The 22367-nt window shown below is 37.0% G+C and overlaps 1 protein-coding gene across 2 annotated transcripts in view; it reads left to right on the plus strand.

The window, feature by feature from the left end:
* Positions 1-22367, plus strand: part of TENM2 (teneurin transmembrane protein 2) — a 1307492-nt gene that overhangs the window by 359523 nt on the left and 925602 nt on the right. The gene's annotated exons all lie outside the window — the stretch shown is intronic.

The following is a 22367-nucleotide window of genomic DNA, read 5'->3' on the forward strand; positions in this document are numbered from 1 at the left end:
TTTTAAATGTGGGCTATTGATTCTGACTTCTCGTCATAAAAGGAGCTAGTTCCTACTCCTTGAGTACTATTTTAAAATTTTCAAAGCCATAAGCAATATTTATATTTTGCTTCCTACTGAAGGAAGTAGGGGCATCTTGAAAGAGACCACTTACATGGTATTTGTTTGACAAAGCAGAAGGTTATATGTCACAAAACTTGTATGAAAATTCTTATGTAAATTGTGCAAATTAACAATAAATTTGAAAAATATGTGCAGAAGAGTTAAACACTAAAAAAGACCAAAATGGCCTAGGGCCTTTTAAACATTTACCCCATTTTTTTTCTTCAGATACCTCTATGTAAATGCAGAGTTATTTTTAACAAAGTTTTATTAAGTGTTCTTTAATACTGGTCTCTTCTAGCTCCTGGAGATAGATTATTGGCAGGAGACAGGGTCCTTGCCCTCAAGGGGCATCTCAGATACAGAACAAAATATTGTCCTTGTTCAAATCCCTTTCTGGATTTCATACCTCATTTCTCATACCATGCATTATTGAAGTAAGTCCTTAATGAATGCTGTCTGCCTTCTCATAGTAGTAAAATAAAATTCTGACTCCGCCTCATGCACACATCCTATCAAATTTATAACAAAAAAGATGAATGTACGTTGTGCTGTGAATGCCTCCCCCCAATCTGTTTTTGGGTGAGGACATGGGGCACAAGGAGTTAACAACACCCAGTTACCATTCTACTCTGAAAGCCCCCAGGGGATAGCTATATTCTCCACTCCTTCTCTGAATCTGTCTCTTTTACATCCTTCCCTACATGATGTCTAAAGTTCTCTGGGTCCAGTTCCTGCTCTTACCTCCTCCCTTAAGATATTTCCACATCTCTCTTTATTATGTAGAATACTTTAGAGGCATTCCAATTCCTCAAAGCCTCTCTCTGTATGTCCACCACCTGGCAGACAATAATTTCCAGTTAGCAGAATCTAGTCTTCTGGACAGGTAGGAGGTTCATTATAAACAACAAATCCTTTTTGTGCCATTTTCTCTTTACATGTGTCATCATTTCTGTGATGTACTTAATATGGTCTATTTAAAACATGGGGCAAAGCATACCTGATTTGCTAAAGAATGGAGTGGTGCTTCATCATCTCAATTTCACATTTTTTTTAAAGATTTTATTTATTTATTTGACAGAGAGAGATCACAAGTAGATGGAGAGGCAGGCAGAGAGAGAGAGAGAGAGGGAAGCAGGCTCCCTGCTGAGCAGAGAGCCCGATGCGGGCCTCGATCCCAAGACCCTGAGATCATGACCTGAGCCGAAGGCAGCGGCTTAACCCACTGAGCCACCCAGGCGCCCCTCAATTTCACATTTTCAATGTTAGTGAACCTGTTTCATGTAGCCAAGTTTGAATGCTAAATGAGAATATTAGTATCTGTGTGTACATCCTCAGAAAATGCTACAGTACTAACCCTAACAGATAATTGTTTGGAATAGTGGTACTTAACTCATACTTTGGTGATTACTAAGTAATAGCTACTACAATTTTTTTAAAAGATTTTATTTATTTGAGAGAGAGAGGTGTGCACACACAGTGGAGGGGACAGAGAGGGAGAAGAGCATCACAAGCAGACTGCATGCTGAGTACAGAGCCAGATGTGGGGCTCAATCCCAGATTCCTGAGTTCAGGACCAGAGCTGAAACCAAGAGTTGGACATTCAACCAACTGAGCCACCCAGGCACCCCCCCACCACTATCATAATTTTTAATGGCTAGAAGATATGATGATTAATGGTAGTGATTAGAATGATGGTGATGGTGGTGAAGTCTGCCACAATTTCAACATCTATTATTAGGAGAGTCACATGTGCTAGTTTGATATTCTCATATTAACACTTCAGAGCAGGCATCTTATTTTCTTTTTCTTTTTTTTTTTAAAGATTTTATTTATTTATTTGACAGAGAGAGATCACAAGCAGGCAGAGAGGCAGGCAGAGAGAGAGGAGGAAGCAGGCTCCCTGCTGAGCAGAGAGCCCGATGCGGGGCTCGATCCCAGGACCCTGAGATCATGACCTGAGCCGAAGGCAGCGGCTTAACCCACTGAGCCACCCAGGTGCCCCGTGGCATCTTATTTTCATTGTTCAGATGTGGAAACAGATGTCTGTCCCTCTCATCTTTCATGAGATTTCTCATGACGTCTTTCTCCTTTGTTTCCAATGTTCATGATGTACAAGAGGTGTTTGCATATATTGGTCAGCTGATCAGATGTTTTACGTACTTTTTAAAAAGATGTATTTATTTCTTTGAGAGAGAAATAGCGTGAGCCACGGGGACAGAGAAAGAGGAGAGAGAGAATCTCAAGCAGACTCCCTGCTTAGCACAAAGCTTGATTTCAGGACACTGAGGTCATGACTGGAGCCTGATCAGAGCTGAGCTGAAATCAAGAGATGCTTAACTGACTGAACCATCCAGCAGCCCAAATGCTTTTCTTATTGGATACATCGGGATTGTGATGTGGTAGTGAATGTCATGACATAGTTACATTGGGTTCTCAGACAACTGCAAATCCAATGTCCAAAAGGAATATGGCAGAACGTTCTAAGACTGACATTTTCTCTGAATTACTAATTTTGAATGAAGGTAGGCCTCAGAGTCAGATAGTTCTCAGTCCCCATCTCAGCATGAACACCTATTAAGTGTATGTAGTTAGCAAGTCACTTAACCTCCTAGATTCTCCATTTCCCCTTTTGTGAAACATACATAAAACAAACAACAACAACAAAACTATGTGGCAGGATTGGGAAATTAGTGATAACTTACATAAAGAGCCTAGCACTTTGTAGTCATTCATGAAATAAGAGCCTGACTTGACAATGATTTTGAATTTGGGGTTTTACCTAGAAATCAGTGGTCCAAGATCCTTTGCACCCTCTATCTGGTGCTGCTTTCAGTCTCATGTATGAAAAGGGCACACTCAACAGGATAAGAAGAAGGTGTTCAGATCTTTCCTTCATTAGGTTTTGAGGCTACAGGCTCATGTGCCTGCTCTCCTGCCTCCCTGAGCTCTGCATGGTAGGGAGGAGTAGAGGGGACGGACTGTCTTTCCGATTAAGGTAACTTAGCCAGTGCCTAAGGTACAGCCATCTGTTCGACTTCTGATCTCAGGAGGCATATAAGAGAATGGGAAGAGAGCAGAGGGGTCTGTGTTGGGGGAAGGTGGAGCTGAGGAGACAAAGCCTTCACTAAACTTCCACATTTCACACTGAAATTTTAGCAGGAGGTGTAACCATGCTGACTTTCTTGAATGTTAAACAGTTTGGACCACTCGAGAGGGAAAAAAAAAAAAAAAAGGCACAGAATTGGACTAAATACCAGTCTGGCATAGACTCGGATTTTTCATTGCTATTCAAATAAGGATATACACAAACATGTAAGCTTGTGCTATCATGGCAGACCTCTAGACTTGTAAGGGTGCATTTTTGCCTCTTTGTGGTTTTTGTTCATGGGGACTCTTAGCACACAGAATATCTTTTCATTTCACAGTTTATAAAAGTCATAGAGATCTTGGTACTCCACTCGCCATTTCCTTTGTACATGATTCCAGGGACCCTAACAGATTCTCAAAGGCAGCAACATGTAGCTCTGAAGCTAGAGAGCAAAATACAATTGTGAATTTGCTTATCCTTTCTTTCTCTGGACATTAACCAGAGTTGGCTTTTTATCCCCAGACATATCAATATAACGACACAGGGGAACAGAAAGCAAATTGCCTTTGACCTCTTATTTACTAGTGCATTAAATTACTAGGACACTGTCTTCCACTTTTGTAGATTTTAAACCAGATTTTCCGTGGTCTACTCAGAGGTCACAGGGATTTTCTGTCTCTAGATATGTTAGAGTGTATCTCTGTTCAGACATTCTTAAGTTTTTTAGGAGCAGAGACTATAAAAATCTTTGAGTACACACTCTTGTATTCACACTCTTTGAGAGCCCTATTTCAGGGTCGGGGTGGGGGCAAGTGAGTGGGGCTCCAATTCCCTCCCCTATTTCAGCCTTTCTCTTTTTTTTATATGTGAGGTTCTATATTATATTTCATTTGGTACTTTAAATATTTTTATAAATAAAGATTTTAAAATAAATGTCTTTCATAGAAGAGTTCTAATATACAGGAAAATAATGTGTGAATGCATTGTTTTTAGGTTGACTTAGCATTTCTGCTTTTGGTAATGGGCAAAACTTGCAGAGGACTTAAGGATAAAGGGATCATGCATTATCCATTACATCTTTTTAAACATAGAAACATGGCTCCTGCAATATTTAAGAAACAAGTAGACAATCCAATTAACATTTTATCGGAGGGAAGAAAGATATTCTACAGGAACTTTCATGTTGAGCTTTTAAAAAATATATTTTTTTAACTACAAACATGCTCACATAATGACACTTTTTATTGGATTCCTAAAGTATCTGGGACACCAGCTTAAATTAGGAAACAAGACTATTTGAAGTTCATGTACTGACTCCCCACTCCATACTAGATAAATTTATTCAGTGATGTATCGTAATTTGAATGAGAAAGAGAGGTGGTCATATTAGTCTATATTCAGAATTGACAGAGTTCCAAATCATGTGGACATTTGGAAATGGCGACTTTCCTGGTACCATACCTCTCAAAGTTCTGCAGTCAGTTTATGAGACACGCATATTGAAGCACAGTGAAACAATGTCCAAGGTGTGATTAAGGACTAAGGATGATGAGGGTGAGTCAAGTTTAATCAGCTGCCTGCAGTATTAGTTATAACAGGGAAACAGTAGCTCTCCATTGGACGTGCCTAAAATTCACCTATGTATCATTCATGCACACATTTGCATACACACACAGGTGCGCTCACAAATACAGTAACACACACACATACACACACATCTCAAGTAGGCTGTCAGTGATTAACAAGTCAACCTCCTTAAGTAGTAGGATAATCTGAAAAGTTAATAGTGAACAGTGTTACAGCTCATAGGATTAGTTAATTAGACAAAGGCTTGCAGGCAAGATCTCTGTAGTCTGTTCTGCTAAAGTGATGGAACCCACTTAGGCAACTGATGAAAAAAGCAGTGTGAACACTCTTCAAGGGAGGAAATGTGGAATGTAACAGAATAAAGCCTCAGCATAGCAGTAACGAGCTGGCAAAGGCATTGCCATCCCGTGATTGCCATTTGTCAGTGCCGGAAAAAGCAGAGGCTTGGGGAAAAGATTTATAATTTTGGTTACCATCTTTCCTACTGCTTCAAGGCAATTTTAATTACTTTTTAAAATCAGTCTCTAAACTTGCATTTCCCCACATGAATTGTTGACCTTCATTTTCAAGGACGACTATGCAAAGAGTGCTTGTCCATAATAGGAAATACATGCATTTTATTACATAAATGATGGATATTTAGCCAGGTCTGGATTAAAACCAATATTCTATTACTTTGGAATTGTCTTAAGGAGAAAAATATGTTGGCAAATGCTGCTTCTTATACTGTAATTGACTCTTTGTGATTTTTCCCAGTGGCTACAACAGTATTTCTTTCTTCTTAATACTGGAAGTCATAAACATGACCTGCATTTTCCAAGAAGGGAGTTCAAAGAAGGGAAGCAGACTGGTGATAAAATTAAAAGGATAGTAAAATGATGATGATGATGATAATAATAATAATAATGCTAATGAAACTAGCAATGAGTGATCTCACAGATAAGGTATTTGTTTTCATGATGGACTTTGAGCCCAAGTTTTCTGGATTGCCTGATTAAAATTTAAGAAATTATGCTTTTTACTTTGATGTAACTGAGATTCAGGTGCCATTTCAAGAAATAGTACAGAGACATCCCATAGTGCCCTTAAGTCAGTTTCCAATGATGCCAACATCTTGCAAAACTGTAGTACAATATCACAACCAGAATATTGATTGATAAAGCCAAGATACAGAATATTTCTCTCACCACAGAATTCCTGGCATTGTCCATTTATAGCCATACTCACTTCCCTCACACACTCATACCCTCTTTAACCCTGAAAACCAGTAATTTCTCATTTCTCTAATTTTGTCATTTCAAGGATATTATATAAATGGACCACAGAGTAACTCACTCTTGGGTTTGGCTTTTTCACTCAGTATTCTCTGGAGATTCATCCTGGTTTTTGTGTATATCAGTAGTTCGTTCCTTTTTATTGTGGAGAAGCATGTCATATCATGGCTATAATAGAGTTTGTTTAACCAGTCTCCCATTGAAGGACATTTGGGTCATTTCTGGTTTGAGACTATTAAGAATATATATTCTTCTATAAACATTTGTGTACAGGTTTTTGTGTGAACACAGATTTTTATTTCTCTGTAATAAATCTCCAGTAGGACAGTTGCTGGGTTCTATGGAAGTTGCACATTCAGTGATTTTAAAAACTACATTTTCCCAAAGAAGACATATATGCAAGTGAAAAAAATACTCATTATCACTAACCATCAGAGAAATATAGATCAAAACCACAATCACAGGTGCCTGGGTGGCTCAGTGGGTTAAATGTCTGACTCTTGATTTCACTTAGATCATGATCTCAGGGTCGTGAGTTTGAGTCTGCATTGGGCTCTGCACTGAGATTCTGTTTCTCCCTCTACCCATCCCTCCCCTTACTTGCAGGCCCTTTCTCTCTCTAAAAATCACGAAGATTTAGGGGAGGAGCAAGATGATGGAGGGATAGGAAACCTAAATTTCGTCTGGGTCCAGGAATGCAGCTAGATAATTATCAAACCATTCTGAACATCTACAAACTCAACAGGAGATAAAAGAGAAGAAGAGCAGCAATTCTAGGAACAGAAAAGTGACCACTTTCTGGAAGGTAGGACGTGCGGAGAAGTGAATCCAAGGTGACAAACAGGAAGATAGACCGTGGGGGGAGGGACTGGCTGCTGGCAAGTGATAGAGCAGTGGAGCACAAAATTGGAACTTTTAGAAGTCTGCTACATGGCGGGATGGTGCTCCAGTGGCTAAGCGGGGTATGGAATCCTCGCTGGGTCAGTGTGGTCTCAGGACCCACAGGGTCACAGAAAGACCAGGGGTGTCTGAGTGTGGCAGAACTTCCAGGTATTGGAGCAGGGAAGCCAGCTGCAGAGATGGAGCCAAGGTGTGGGCTCTCAGCTTGGGTTTGCCATAAACCGTGGTTCCCTGCACAGTCGGGCCACTGCTTTCCGAGCAGGGACCCCACAAGTGGCAGATCCAGGGAGACCCCCTCCTTTCTCCTCTGGGAGGAACAGCACAGGAGGGCACTGCAGGAATTGGCTGGGTTTGGAGACTCCAAATGGGGCCATGAGCCAGAGACAGAAACAGTCGATCACAGGCCAGGTGAACATGAAGCAGCCAGAGACCATGGAGATGGGAGGGATTGACTGCTTTTCTCTGAGGGCACACTGAGGAGTGTGGCCCCAAGCTCTCAGCTCCTACAGGACTGGAGATTAGGAGGCCACCATTTTCATTCCCATCCTCCAAAGCTCTACAGAAAGTGTTCAGGGAGGAGCGCGGGTGGCTCAGTGGGTTAAGCCGCTGCCTTCGGCTCAGGTCATGATCTCAGGGTACTGGGATCGAGTCCCACATCAGGCTCTCAGCTCAGCAGGGAGCCTGTTTCCCTCTCCCTCTCTCTCTGCCTGCCTCTCTGCCTACTTGTGATCTTTGTCAAATAAATAAATAAAACCTTAAAAAAAAAAAAAAGAAAGAAAGTGTTCAGGAAACAAAAGCTCCCAAGAGCAAACCTGAGCAGATTTCTTAGCCTGGTCCCTGGGAAGGGTGGGGCAGTTCCACCTCAGGCAAAGACATTTGAGAATCATGGCAACAGGCCCCTCCCTGAGAAGATCAGCAATAACATCCAGCCAAGACCAAGTTTACCGATTTCAGAGAACTGCAAAACTCCAGTGTGTGGGGAGTACAGCACACAGAATTCATGGCTTTTGTCCCATTAATCTTTAGTCTTTCAAACTTAAACTTTTTAAATTTTCTTTTTTTTCTTTTTCTATTTTTTGAAATTTTTCCTCTTTCCTATTTTAATCATCTTATCAATACCTTTTTAGAAAATCTTTCTTTTTCTCTTTTTTTAATTTTATTTTTTATAAACATGTAATATATTTTTATCCCCAGGGGTACAGGTCTGTGAATCGCCAGGTTTACACACTTCACAGCACTCACCATAGCACATACCCTCCCCAATGTCCATAACCCCACTCCCCTCTCCCAACCACCCTCCCCCCATCAACCCTCAATTTGTTTTGTGAGATTGAGAGTCACTTATGGTTTGTCTCCCTCCCAATCCCATCTTGTTTCATTTACTCTTCTCCTACCCCCTTAACCCCCCATGTTGCATCTCCTCTCCCTCATATCAGGAAGATCATATGATAGTTGTCTTCCTCCGATTGACTTATTTCGCTAAGCATGATACCCTCTAGTTCCATCCACATCGTCACAAATGGCAAGATTTCATTTCTTTTGATGGCTGCATAGTATTCCATTGTGTATATATACCACATCTTCTTTATCCATTCGTCTGTTGATGGACATCTAGGTTCTTTCCATAGTTTGGCTATTGTAGACATTGCTGCTATAAACATTCAGGTGCACGTGCCCCTTTGGATCACTACGTTTGTATCTTTAGGGTAAATACCCAGCAGTGCAATTGCTGGGTCATAGGGTAGTTCTATTTTCAACATTTTGAGGAACCTCCACGCTGTTTTCCAGAGTGGTTGCACCAGCTTGCATAGAAAATCTTTTTTAATTTACATTTTTATAGTCATATTCTATCCCTTCATTGTATTTAACCTTATTTTTGTGTGTGTGCATATATATATATATATATATATATATAATATACATATAATATATGTGTTTTTCTTTCTTTAAAATTGTGCGACTCAGTATCTTCTAACAAACCAAAGTACACCCAAAATCAAGTCTGTGCTTCTGTTCTGTTTACCAGACTGATCATATATATATATATATTTTTTTCCTTTCTTTTCCTGCCAGTTTCAGTTCTCTTCTGATTTGTTAATGTATATTTAGTGTATATTTTAGTGTATATTTTTCTGGGGTCATTGTTACTCTTTTAGCATTTTGTTCTCTCATTCATCTGTTCTTCTCTGGACAAAATGACAAGGTAGAAAAACTCACCTCAAAAAAAAAGGAACATGAGGCAGTACCAATGGCTAGGGACCACCTAATCAATACGGACATTAGTAAGATGTTGGAACTAGAGTTCAGAAAGACGATTATAAAGATACTAGCTGGGCTTGAAAAAAGCATAGACAATAATAGAGAATCCCTTTCTGGAGAAATAAAGAACTAAAATCTAACCAAGTTGAAATGAAAAAAGCTATTAAGGAGGTGCAATCAAAAATTGAGGCTCTTACTTCAAGAATAAGTGAGGCAGAAGAAAGAATTAGTGATATAGAAGACCAAATGATGCAGAATAAAGAAGCTGAGAAAAGGAGAGATAAACAACTACTGGATCACAAGGGGAGAATTCCAGAGACAAGTGATACCATAAGACAAAAATATATTAGAATACTTGGGATCCCATAAGAAGAAGAAAGAAAGAGAGGGACAGAAGGTATATTGGAGCAAATTATAGCAGAGAACTTCCCTAGTTTGGGGAAGGAAACAGGCATCAAAATCCAGGAGGCACAGAGAATTCCCCCCTCAAAATCAATAAAAATAGGTCAGCACCCCATCATCTAATAGTAGAACTTAAAAGTCTCAGAGACCAAGAGAAAATCCTGAAAGCAGCTTCGGCAAGAGGTCTGTAACCTACAATGGTAGAAATATTAGACTGACAGCAGACCACTGTACGGAGACCTGGCACACTAGAAAGCACTAGCATGATATATTCAGAGCACTAAATGAGAAAAATATGCAGCCAAGAATATTATATCCAGCTAGGCTGTCATTGAAAATAGAAGAAGAAATAAAAAGCTTCCAGGACAAACAAAAACTAAAAGAATTTGTAAACAGTAAACCAGCCCTATAGGAAGTATTGAAAGGGGTCCTCTAAAGCAGAGAGAGAGCCTAAAAGTAACATAGACCAGAAAAGAACAGAGGCAATATATAATAACAGTCATCTTACAGGCAATACAGTGGCCTGTATTGCCTGTAAAACTAAATTCTTATCTTTCAATAGTTACTCTGAATATAAATGGGCTAAATGCCCCCAATCAAAAGAAACATGGTATCAGAAAAAAAAAGAACCAAGACCCATCAATATGCTATCTGCAAGAGACTCATTTTAGACCCAAAGACAATGCAAGCTTGTGCAGCTGCTCTGGAAAACAGTATTTGAGGTTCCTCAAAAAGTTGAAAATAGAACTACCCTACAACCCAGCAATTACACTACTGGGTATTTACCCTGAAGATACAAATGTGGTGATCCCAAGGAGCCATGTACACCCTAATGTTTATAGCAGAAATGTCCACAAGAGCCAAACTATGGGAAGTGAGAATATATATTATATTAATGATATTATATATAATAAAAATGGAGTATTATGCAGCCATCAGAACCCCCCAAAATCTTGCCATTTGCAATGATATGGATGGAACTGGAGAGTATTATGCTAAGCAAAATAAGTCAATCAGAGAAAGACAAGTATCATATGATCTCACAGATTTGAGGAATTTGAGAAACAAGACAGAGGATCCTAGTGGAAGGGAGGGAAAAATGAAAGAAGATGAATCTGGAGAGGGAGACAAACCATAAGAGACTCTTAATCTCAGGAAACAAACTGAGGGTTACTAGAGGGGAAGGAGGAGTGGAAGGAATGGGGTGGATGGATGATGGACATTGGGGACAGTATGTGCTATGGTAATGCTGTGAAATGTTTAAGACTGATGAATCACAGACCTGTACCCCTGAAACAGCACATTATATGTTCACAAAAAAAATACGTATTTATCCTACAATAAAACTGTAGACCACCATCACCCTTGGCATTTGTACTGTCCTGGATGAGGCTGCTTGTTTTTTGGTTTTTGGTTTTGTTTTGGTTCGTTGGTTTTTTAAATGCCAAAATCTAATAACAGGGGAGGCCATCATGCTTATGTATGAAATAGAATTTAGTCAAATAAAGATTTAGGGTCATTTAGCATAAATAAATAAATGAAGGAAGGAAGGAAGGAAGGAAGGGTGGGTGGACTCTGGGGGGAAAAAACCCCACAAACAAACAAAACCCCAGGATCAGATATCATCTCACACTGATCAGAATGACAAAAAGACAGTAAGTAACAAGTGTTGGCAAGGACATGAAGAAAAGAGAACACCCATGCACTGTGGGAGGGAATGTGTATTGGTGTGTCTACTATGGAAATGGTATGAAGTGTTCTCAAAAAATTAAAAATAGAACTATGGTACAATCTGTTCCACTTTTATATATTTATCCCTCCCCCAAAATGAAAACACTAATGCATAAAGACAGATACACCCCTTTGTTCATCAGAGGGTTATATACAATAGCCAAGATATGGAAGGAAACTAAATGTCCCTCAGTTGGTGAATGGATGAAGAAGCTGTGATGTACATACACAATGGAACATTACTCAGCCATTTGCAACAACATGGATAGACCTAGAGGGTATTATACTAAGTGAAATAAGTCAGACAAAGACAATGACTTATGACTTCACTATACATGGAATCTAAAAAACAGAACAGAAACAAGACTCATAAAGAACAAACTCATGGTTACCAGAGGAGTGGTGGGTAGGGAATGGACAAAATTGGAAATTAATTGCAAAACTGATTTCCAGAGTGACTTTGCCATTTTATATCATCAGTGCATGAGTGATCCAGTTTTTCCACATCCTTGTCAGCAGGTCATCTTGTTACTTTTTTACTTATTCCTTTTTTTTTTTTTAAGCCATTCTGACAAGTCTGTAGTAATATGTCATTGTGGTTTTAATTTGCATTCCTCTAATGGCTAATGATGAACATTTTTTCATGTGTTTTTTTATCATTCATATGTCCTATTTAGTGAAATGCCACTTCTTATCTTTTGCCAATTTTCTAATTGGATTGTTTGTTTTTTTAACAGTTGATTTTGAGAAATACTTGTGTATTCTCAATACTTATCCTTTATCAGATTATGCTTTGTGGGTAGGTTCTCTTAGTCTGTAGATTGTCTTTTCATGCTCTTAACAGGATCTTTTTCAGAGCAAGTGTTTAATTTTGATGAAGTTCAATTTATTAATTGTTCATTTTATAGATAATATATTTGATGTCAAGTCTAAAGATTTTCTCCTTTCTACTCTCCAAGTTTTATAATTTTTTCTAAATGTTTTCTAAAAATTTTATTCTTTATATCTAATCACCATATCCATTTTTAGTAATTTTTGTATTAGTAGGAAAAAAACTCAATTTTCTTTTTTGTTCGTTTTTGCTTTTGCTTATTGATGTCCAACTATTTCAGCACCATTCATTGAAAATGCTACCTTACCTCTGTCGAAATTCTTTTGCATTTTTAAAATTAGTTGAGCATATTATCAGTGGGTGTGTACCTAAGTTCTCTACAGTATTCTCTTTATGTGATGTCCTGCTGCCAGTAACACACAGGATTGATTACTGCAGCTATAGAAGCCTTAAAATTAGGTAAACTGATTCCTTCTTCTTTCTTCTTATGAAAAAAACAAAAACAAAAAACCTTTTAGCTATTCTATTTCATCTGCCTTTCTATATAAACTTTAGAATAATCTTGTCTATATAAAATTTTTTGCTGGGATTTGATAGGAACTTCATTCAGTTTATATGTCAGTTTGGGGAGAATTGATTTTTTTTTTTTTTTTTTGCTATGTTGATTCTTCCAATCTTTAAACATAATTTGTCTCTCCATTTATTTAGATCTTTAAAATCTTTCATCAGTGTTTTGCTATTTTCACCATATAATTTTTGTACGTGTTGTTAGATTTCTAAGTATTCCTCTCTTTTTAAAAAAATATTATAAATAGTATTGTATTTTGCATTCTGGTGTCCGTGTTTTTATTGCTAGTATACTGAAATGCATTTCATTTTTTTTTATTGTATGAGCCAACATATAGTACATCATTAGTTTCTGATGTAGTGTTCAAAGATTCGTTAGTTGCATATAACACCCAGTGTTCATCACAATGTGTGCAATCCATTTTTCTTTTTGTATGTTTATCTTGTATCCTTTGACCTTGTTAAATTCATTTATTCTAGAAGTTTTTTTGGGATTTCCTGCATAGAAAACCATGCCATCTTAAATAGGGACAGTTTTATGTCTTCTTTCTGCTCTTTAATTTCCCTTTCATATGTCATTGCACTGGCTAGAAGTTCCACTTTTGAATAAGAGTGAGGACAGCAGACATACTTGCCTTGTTCTCATTCATAGGGAAATGACTTTTGTTTTCACCATTAGTGTAATATATGCATAGCTTTTTGGTTGTTAACTCTTTATCAAGTTGAAGAAATTTTCTCTATCCCTATATTTCTGAGAGTTTTTATCATGAGTAGTTGTGGGGTTTTGCCATATGTTTTTTTCTACATCGATTGATATTATTATTTGATTTTTCTTCTTTAGCCTATTAATATGGTAGATTACATTGATTGATTTTATAATGTGAGAGCCATCCTTACACCCCCAGAATAATCCTATTTTGTTATGTTATATTTTTTATATATTGCTGGATTTTATTTACTAATGTAAGGATATTTCATCTGTATTAATGGTGACATACCGGTCTTCAGGTTCATTTGTATTTATTGTTTTTGTTTTTTGATATTGACTTTGTCTCGTTTGGCTATCATGGTAATAGTAGCTTCATGAAATGAATTGTCAAATGTTCCCTCCTCTTAATTTTCTGGGAGAGATTTTGTAGAACTGGTATTAATTCTTCTTTAAACATTCAATAGGATTCTCCAGTGAAATCATCTGGGCCTGGAGATTTTGTGTGTGTGTTTAAAAATTGCAAATTAAATTTCTTTAATAGTTACAAGGTTATTCAAATGCTCTATTTCATATTGGGTGAATTGTGATCCCTAGTTGTTTGAGAAGTTGATCCATTTCATCTTAGTTTTTAAATTTGTTTTTGTAGATTTCTTCGTGGTGTTCTTTAACAGTCTTGTTCATGTCATCAGGGTCTCTAGTGGTCTCCCATTTCATTCTTGATACTGGTAATTTGTGTCTTTTTTTTTTTCCTTTTTCAAACTTGCAAGAAGTTTGTCAATTTTATTGAACTTTTCAAAGATAAAACCTGTCTCATTGCTTTTCTGTATTATTTTTCTGTTTTCAGTTCCACTGAATTTGGTCCTTTATTATTTCCTTCCTTCTTGCTTTGGGTTTTTTTCATTCTTTAGATTCTTGACATGGAAGTTTAGATTATTGATTTGAGGTTTTTCCTATTTTCCAATGGATGTTTTTAGTTCTGTAAGTTTCCGTCCGAGCACTACTTTTGCAGTTTCTCATAAATTTTGATATATTTTTATTTTCCTTCATTTTAATGTATTTTTTTTAATCTCACTTGAAATCCTTCTTTTACTCATGAATTACTTAGAAAAGTGTTGTTTAGTTTTCAAGTGTTTGGAGATTTTCTTCTTATCTTTCTGTTACTGATTCAGGTTTGATTCCAATATGCTAAGAGAACATACTCTGTATGATTTCAATTACTTTAAAATTTTTAATTTTTGTTTTAAGGCCCAGGCTGTGTTCCCTCTTGATATATGTTCCATGGATACCAAAAGGAGTATATTTTCTGCTGTTGTTGGGAAGAATATTCTATAAATGTTGAATAGACCCTGTTGGTTGATGGTATTTTGGGGATTCTTATATATCCTTCTTTATTTTTTATCTAATTGCATTATCAATCAGTGGGTCTCCAGTGTTGAAATTTTCAGCTGTAATTGTGGATTTATTTATTTTTTTTTTTAGTTCTATCATTTTTTACTTAACATATTTTAGAACTCTGTTTTTGGTGCATACCTATTTAGAGCTCCTGTTTCCTCATGGAGGATTCATCCTTATATTACTATATATTTTCCTTCTCTGTCTCTGCTAATTTTCTTTTCTGTAAAGTCTACTTTATGTAATATTAACATAATCCCTCTTGTTTTCTTTAATGTTTGTATTAAATATAATTTCCTTAGTCCTACTTTGAATATGCCTACACTGTTATATTTAAAGTGACTTTCTTAGTGACAGCATAGAGTTGGGTCATATTTTTAAATTTAGTCTGCAGGTTTCTGTTTCTTAATTTGTGTGTTCAGACTACTTACCATTTAATATAATTATTGCTGTGTTAGGGATAAGGCTGCTGTTTTACTTTCTGTTTTCTGTTTATTCTTTCATTTTATTTTTACTTTTTTTTTTAAAGATTTTATTTATTTATTTGACAGAGATCACAAGTAGGCAGAAAGACAGGCAGAGACAGAGGGGGAAGCAGGCTCCCTGCTGAGCAGAGAGCCCAATGCGGGGCTCGATCCCGGGACCCTGAGATCATGACCTGAGCCAAAGGCAGAGGCTTAACCCACTGAGCCACCCAGGTGCCCCTCATTTTATTTTTTATTTCTCTATTTTCTTCTTCTTACTTTCCTGTGGGTTATTGAACTTTTTTTGAACTCCAGTTTGATTTATCCACAGTGTTTTTGAGTACATCTCTGTGTGTAAATCTTTTAGTTGTTACATTATGCCTACATATCTTATCATAGTTAACTACTTTCATCACTTTACCAGTCTGAGTAAATTGTGGAAACCCTTCCTCCTTTTATATTACTTTACCCTCCCTAATTATACTAGAATGTTGTAAATATGTTCTCTGTATACATTTAGAACCTCATCAGTGCTGTAATTTTTACTTCAATCACCAAAAATAATTTAGAAAGCAGAAAGCCTATTGTGTGTATTCCTAATTTGCTTACCATGTTTTTTCTTCCTTTCTGATTTCTTCTTGTATTATTTCTGAATTTTCTCCTTTTTATTGTTTCCTTTCTGTTTTAGAGAACTAATTCTTTATTCTTTTAGAATTAAGTCTTCTGGTGATAAATAATCTTAGTTTTCTGTTTGTTTCCAAGCATTTAAATTTTTTGTTTTGTCTTTTTTTTCTCTTTTTTTTAGCTATTCAGGATCCAGTATAGTTAACATACAATGTTATATTCATTTCAGGTATACAGTATAGTGATTCAACAATTCCATATATTACCTAGTGCTCCTCAAGATAAGTATACTCTTAATCCCCTTCACCTATTTTATCCACTCCCCACCCCCCCCACCCCTCTGGTAACCATCTGTTTGTTCTCTATAGTTAGGAATCTGTTTTCAGTTTGTTTCTCTATCTCTTTTTTTCCTTTGTTCATTTGTTTTGTTTCTTAAATTTCATGTATGAGTGAAATAGTGCAGTATTTGTCTTTTTCTGGTTTATATTGCTTAGCATTTACTCTCTAGATCCACCCATATTGTTGCAGATGGAAAGATTTCATCCTTTTTTGTGGCTCTATAATATTTTCCATTACATATATACATACATGGCATGTGGATATGTATGTACATATATATATAATGTTATATGAAAATATATAGTATATATGATGTATATATGTATATATACACACCACATCTTCTTTATACATTCATCTATCAGTAGACATCATTTAGGTTGCTTCCATAATGTGGCTGTTGTAAATAGGGCTGCAATAAACATGGGGTGCACAGATCCCTTCAATTTAGTGTTTTTGTATTATTTAGGTAATACAATTGCTGGATCATAGGGTAGTTCTATTTTTAACTTTTTGAGGAAACTCCATACCGTTTTCTACAGTGAGCAAATCAGTTTGCATTCTCACCAATAGTTCACAAGGATTCCTTTTTCTCTACATTCTCGCCAACACTTGTTTCTTGTGTTTTTTATTATAGCCATTCTGACAGTTGTGAGATGTTACCTCATTGTGGTTTTGATTAGCATTTTCCTGATGGTGAGTGCCATTGAGCATCCTTTCATATGTCTGATGGTTATCTATCTGTCTTCTTTGGAGAAATGTCTGTACATGTCTTCTGTCCATTTTTAATTAGATTTTTTGGGTTTTTTGTTATTGGTGTTGTTTTAGTGTTGAGTTGTAGCAATTCTTTATATATTTTAGGTACTAACCCTTTGTCTGATATGTCATTTGCAAATATCTTCTTCCATTCAGTAGGTTATCTTTTAGTTTTGTTGGTTTTTTTCCTTTGCTGTGTGGAAGTCTTTTATTTTGATGCAGTCCCAGTAGTTTATTTTTGCTTTCGTTTCCCTTGCTTCAGGAAACGAATCTAGAAGATGTTGTTGGGGCTGATGTCAGAGAAATTACTGCCTGTGCTCTCTTCTAGGATTTTTATGGTTTCAGGTCTCACATTTAAGTCCTTAATCCGCTTTGAGTTTATTTTTGAGTATGGTATAAGAAAGTGGCCAAGTTTCATTCTTGTGCGTGTAACTGTCCAATTTTCCCAGCACTGTTTGTTGAAGAGACTGTCTTTTCCCCTTGCATATTCTTGCCTCCTTTGTCAAAGACTAATTGACCATTGACCATAAATTATAGGTTAATTTCTGGGCTTTCTATTCTGTTTTATTGATCTATGTGTCTATTTTTTTTGTTTTAAGAAACTTTTTTTTTTTTTTTTTAAAGAGAGAGAGAAGAGAGGGACAGGAAGAGGAAGAGAAAGAATCTTAAGCAGGCTCCACATGCACTGTGGAGTCTGATGTGGGGCTCTATGTCATGACATTGAGATCATGATCTGAGCCCAAATCAAGAGTCAGATGCTTAACCAGCTGGGCCACCTGGACACTCCTCTATGTGTCTATTTTTGTGTTAATACCATACTGATAAATTATCTTAGTTTTTTTCGTCATGTGAGTTGCCATGTTTCCTCCTTCATTCTATAAGAATAATTTTACTAGATAGATGTAAGATTCTGGATTAAAACTTCTTTTTTCAGCATTTGAAAACCATTGTGCTATTTTTTTCTGACTTTCATGGTTTCTTTCTTTTTTTTTTTTTTGAGAGTATGTATTTTTTTTTTATTAATTTTATTTTTTATAAACATATATTTTTATCCCCAGGGGTACAGGTCTGTGAATCGCCAGGTTTACACACTTCACAGCACTCACCATAGCTCATACCCTCCCCAGTGTCCATAATCCCATCCCCCTCCCAAACCCCCTCCCCCCATCAACCCTCAGTTTCTTTTGTGAGATTAAGAGTCACTTATGGTTTGTCTCCCTCCCAATTCCATCTTGTTTCATTTACTCTTCTCCTACCCCCTTAACCCCCATGTTGCATCTCCTCTCCCTCATATCAGGGAGATCATATGATAGTTGTCTTTCTCCGATTGACTTATTTCGCTAAGCATGATACCCTCTAGTTCCATCCACGTCGTCGCAAATGGCAAGATTTCATTTCTTTTGATGGCTGCATAGTATTCCATTGTGTATATATACCACATCTTCTTTATCCATTCGTCTGTTGATGGACATCTAGGTTCTTTCCATAGTTTGGCTATTGAAGACATTGCTGCTATAAACATTCGGGTGCACGTGCCCCTTCGGATCACTATGTTTGTATCTTTACAAATCCATTTTCACTTAAATTGCTTTCCTCTGTAGGTAAGATGTTATTTTTCTTTCACTGCTTTCAAAATTTTCTTAAACTTTTCAGAAGTTTGACTATATGCCTTATTATGGATACATTTGGATTTACCCCATTTCATGTTTGTTCAGCTTCTTAAATGAGTGGCTTTATGTCTTTTGCAAATTTGGATGTACTCAGCTGCTTCTCAGCCCTCTCCCTTTTTCCTTTCATTCTGAGAATCTGACATAACCATAGGTCATTTGTTATCATTCTACAGGTCCCTGTGGCTCTTTTTCCCTAGGCTATTTTTTTTTTTTTATCTGTTGTATAGTTTGAGTAATTTCCATTGTCCAATTTTCAAGTTCCCTTATTCTTTCTTGTATCCCTCCATTCTGCTCTTGAGCCCATCTATTGAGTTTTTCATTTTAGTTATTTATTAGTTCTAAAAACTTACCTCAGAGTCTACTTTACATTTTTATCCATTTGCTGAGATTCTTATCTTTTTTATGAATGTCTAGTTTTTCATTTGTTTTAAATGTGTCCATAATTGCTCATTGAAGAGTTTTCTGATGGCTGTTTTAAAGTCTTATGTCAGATAATTCAAACATCTTGTCATCTCAGCATTGGCATCTATTTTTTTTTTTTTTTTCATTCAGTTTGAGATTTCGTAGTTTTTGGTATATGACAGGTTGTTCTTTTGTTGTTGTTGTTGAAATCAAGACATTTTGGGTATTACGAGATTCTATGTCTTACTTAAGTTTTCTGTTTTAATTGGTTTCCTCTGACACTGCTCTGTCAAAAGAGAAATCCCACTTCATTCCTACTAGATTGGAATAAAAGCCCTGGTTCCCCACTCAGTCTCTGCCAATACCCCAGGGCAGGGAGCTCCTTATTAGAAGCTGGTGTGTGCGGAGGAGGTAGGGGAGTTCTGCTTCCCCAGTTGGCCTCCACTGACACTTCCCTTGGTGGTTAGGCTATGAGTTCCTCATTAGCCCCAGTGATACCAATATCTAGTGACCCTGACAACTACCAACAAGAGGCAGAATGACTGGTTACCACTGGAGATAGTGATGAAACTCCTAACTCCCCACTAGGCCTCCTCCTATACCACTCCAGCAAAGGAGAGTGGCATCTTGTTTTACTACTCCATGGGAGTGGAAGGCCAAGCTTCCTATTAGAAGAAGATGGCCTCGTTATTTTCTGGAAGAGATGAAAATCCTGGCTCCCTTCTTAGCTTTTCCTGAAACCACTGTTTGAGATTGGGAGGACTTGTCACCTCAGCAGCTTGGAAATCTAGGCTCTCCACTTGGCTTTTGCTGATGAAGGTGAGACTGGGACTATAGGTTTTTCCATGTTGTTTGGCTAGAGGGAAGTTGTTACTCTCTAAACATTTTCTTTCTTGTTATACTGCTTCTTTGTTAGTCCTTTGGCTAGAGGAAGCCTGCTTTTGTTGGAGCTTTAGTTGTCTGCATCTATTGATATTTCTGGGTTGCCAGTGTCTTTAGCTCCAACTCTGAGATATATATGGAAAAAGAAATCTCAGGAATTTGCCATAGTATTGTTGCATGGGTCCTAAAGGCCCTAGTTGATCTGCTCTCTCTTTCTACCTTTCATATTTTTCTCATATTTGTTTTATATATAATATCCAGGTGTTTTAGTTGTTCCTAGTAGGAGGAATAGATGTTTATTACATCTTTCTGGAAGGAGAAATTTCTGGACTACCTGAATTTTCATGATAAGCTGGAGATCAAAATTGTAATATAAATTCTCCCATTTTGTCTTTTTTATTCTTGAAAACTAATTTTTAAATAACAAGCAGTCTAAGTGCAGAATGTCTTTTGGCCAACAATCAGGGTACTCTGCTCAGTTCCTTAAAAAAGTAGCTTTCTCTGACCAAGATTTGTCATTTTTTTACCTCATTATATATAAACTTCTATCATTTGTCCAGAGATGACATTGCTGACAAATTTAACTATCAAGGGAATAGACAAAAAAGAGGAATTTAGTAAAAAAAAAAAAAAAAAAAAAAGAAAGAAAATCACTGGACAACCAAATTAGATGTCAAAATGTCCATCCACTATAGGTCTTGTACTTTATGAATAGGTAATAAGCCTTTAGACCCCCACTTAGAACATGATTTTTTAAAAATGTATGAAATAAAATCACATACCCACACACAGAAAGCCCACTTTCTAAAGCACGATACAAATTAAAGGAGATAGGATTTCATAAGTCAGGAACACTAAAAACATAAAGTAAAAACTTACAGTGAAGCAGGAGAGAGAAAATTATAAAATTCACTCAAAACACCCAACTCCCCAAAGAAACACTGTGACTCTTCAGTGTTGGTGCACACAGTCTTATATACATTTAATAGGGGGTGAAGGTCTTCCTTTATCTGTGTGTAGTTCAGTATTGGTATTTATAATTAGAATTTTGAATTCTAGGGATTTATATTATTATTGCCACCCTCTGTCTTATGCACATCTGTAACTACTTAGCTAAGAAAAAATTTTTAATTATTTTAGAGGAAAAAAACCTATTTCTTATAGAGTCCCTACCACATGTTAGACAACATATTAGGAGCTTTACCACAGTAACTGTTTTAATTTTTACAAAAACTTTATGAAGTAGATTCTGTTATGTTCCATATTCACTGGTTGAGAAATTAAATTTGAAAGTCCAGGACTAATTTTACAAAAGCTCTGGCTAGTCAGTAACCCTGGTAAGGTTAGCATCCAGTCAAGGTTTCAGTGGTCATACTCTTAACCAACCTGTAATATGAATTCCAAAATGTTGAGATCACATGTTGTAAACTAGGGAAGGTGACTTTTGGCATCTAGAAATCGCATTAATGTTAAGATACTTGGATTAGCTGTGCAGCAGCAAAAACTTCCATGTCAACATGGAGTATTTGTGTCCTTCAAGCAGGTCCTGAGGTCCTGACTCATAACTCACAAAGATGCTTCTCAGCCTCCTGAGTCAGGAACTGTACGTTCTAGGAAACTAAAGATTAGCTCTTTTATGAATGATTATGGCAGCAATTCCGCTGTCCTTGGTGTCCGCAACAGGTGTACCCTCTCTTTAATTATCAATTTTCAAACAAAATTGTCCATGATTATGAGCAGTACTTGATAAAGTATACAAGTAATATAAATCAGGAGGATTCATGAGATCCAAAAGGGACTCTTAGTATAAGAAGACAAGGGAAGATAACTTGGCTTCTGCCATCTTGAGACAGATGCCATGCACATTGCTTTGCATACAGGCTAGTTATTTGGTTTAAATAGGCATTCCATTATAATGTGGTAGATAGCCAAAGAAGAGCAGAGGAATTCACCACAGATCTGCTCACCAAATATTTTCTGACATATTGAGGAGGCAGTGAACAATAGGAGCTTGGAGAAAAATCACTACATTGGCTCTGGGTTGTATTTTCCATTTTAATTAAATTTCCTATTTGTCCATTCTGTGTAGGCCCTGGCCCTATGTTCCATGCTATTTTGCATGGCCAGTGAAATCAGGAAGAGCCCATCATTTGAAACTTGGAGGCATCTAAGTGATTTTATTGTGTTTGCTTGGCAGAAGGCTAGTGTTTTCTGAGTTTGGGACATACTTTCAGACTCAGGGTGTCAAGTAACAGACTGAGGGGCTCTCTGGTTACCAGTTCATATGTTAAAGAGGTTCTTTCCCATCAGTTTACCCATTGCATTCAGTACTCTTCCCCATTTTTCTTTTCAGCAGTGGATAGCCCAACAGTGAAGCCCAGCAG

This window comes from Lutra lutra, chromosome 5 (assembly GCF_902655055.1).
Source record: "Lutra lutra chromosome 5, mLutLut1.2, whole genome shotgun sequence".
NCBI lineage: Eukaryota > Metazoa > Chordata > Mammalia > Carnivora > Mustelidae > Lutra > Lutra lutra.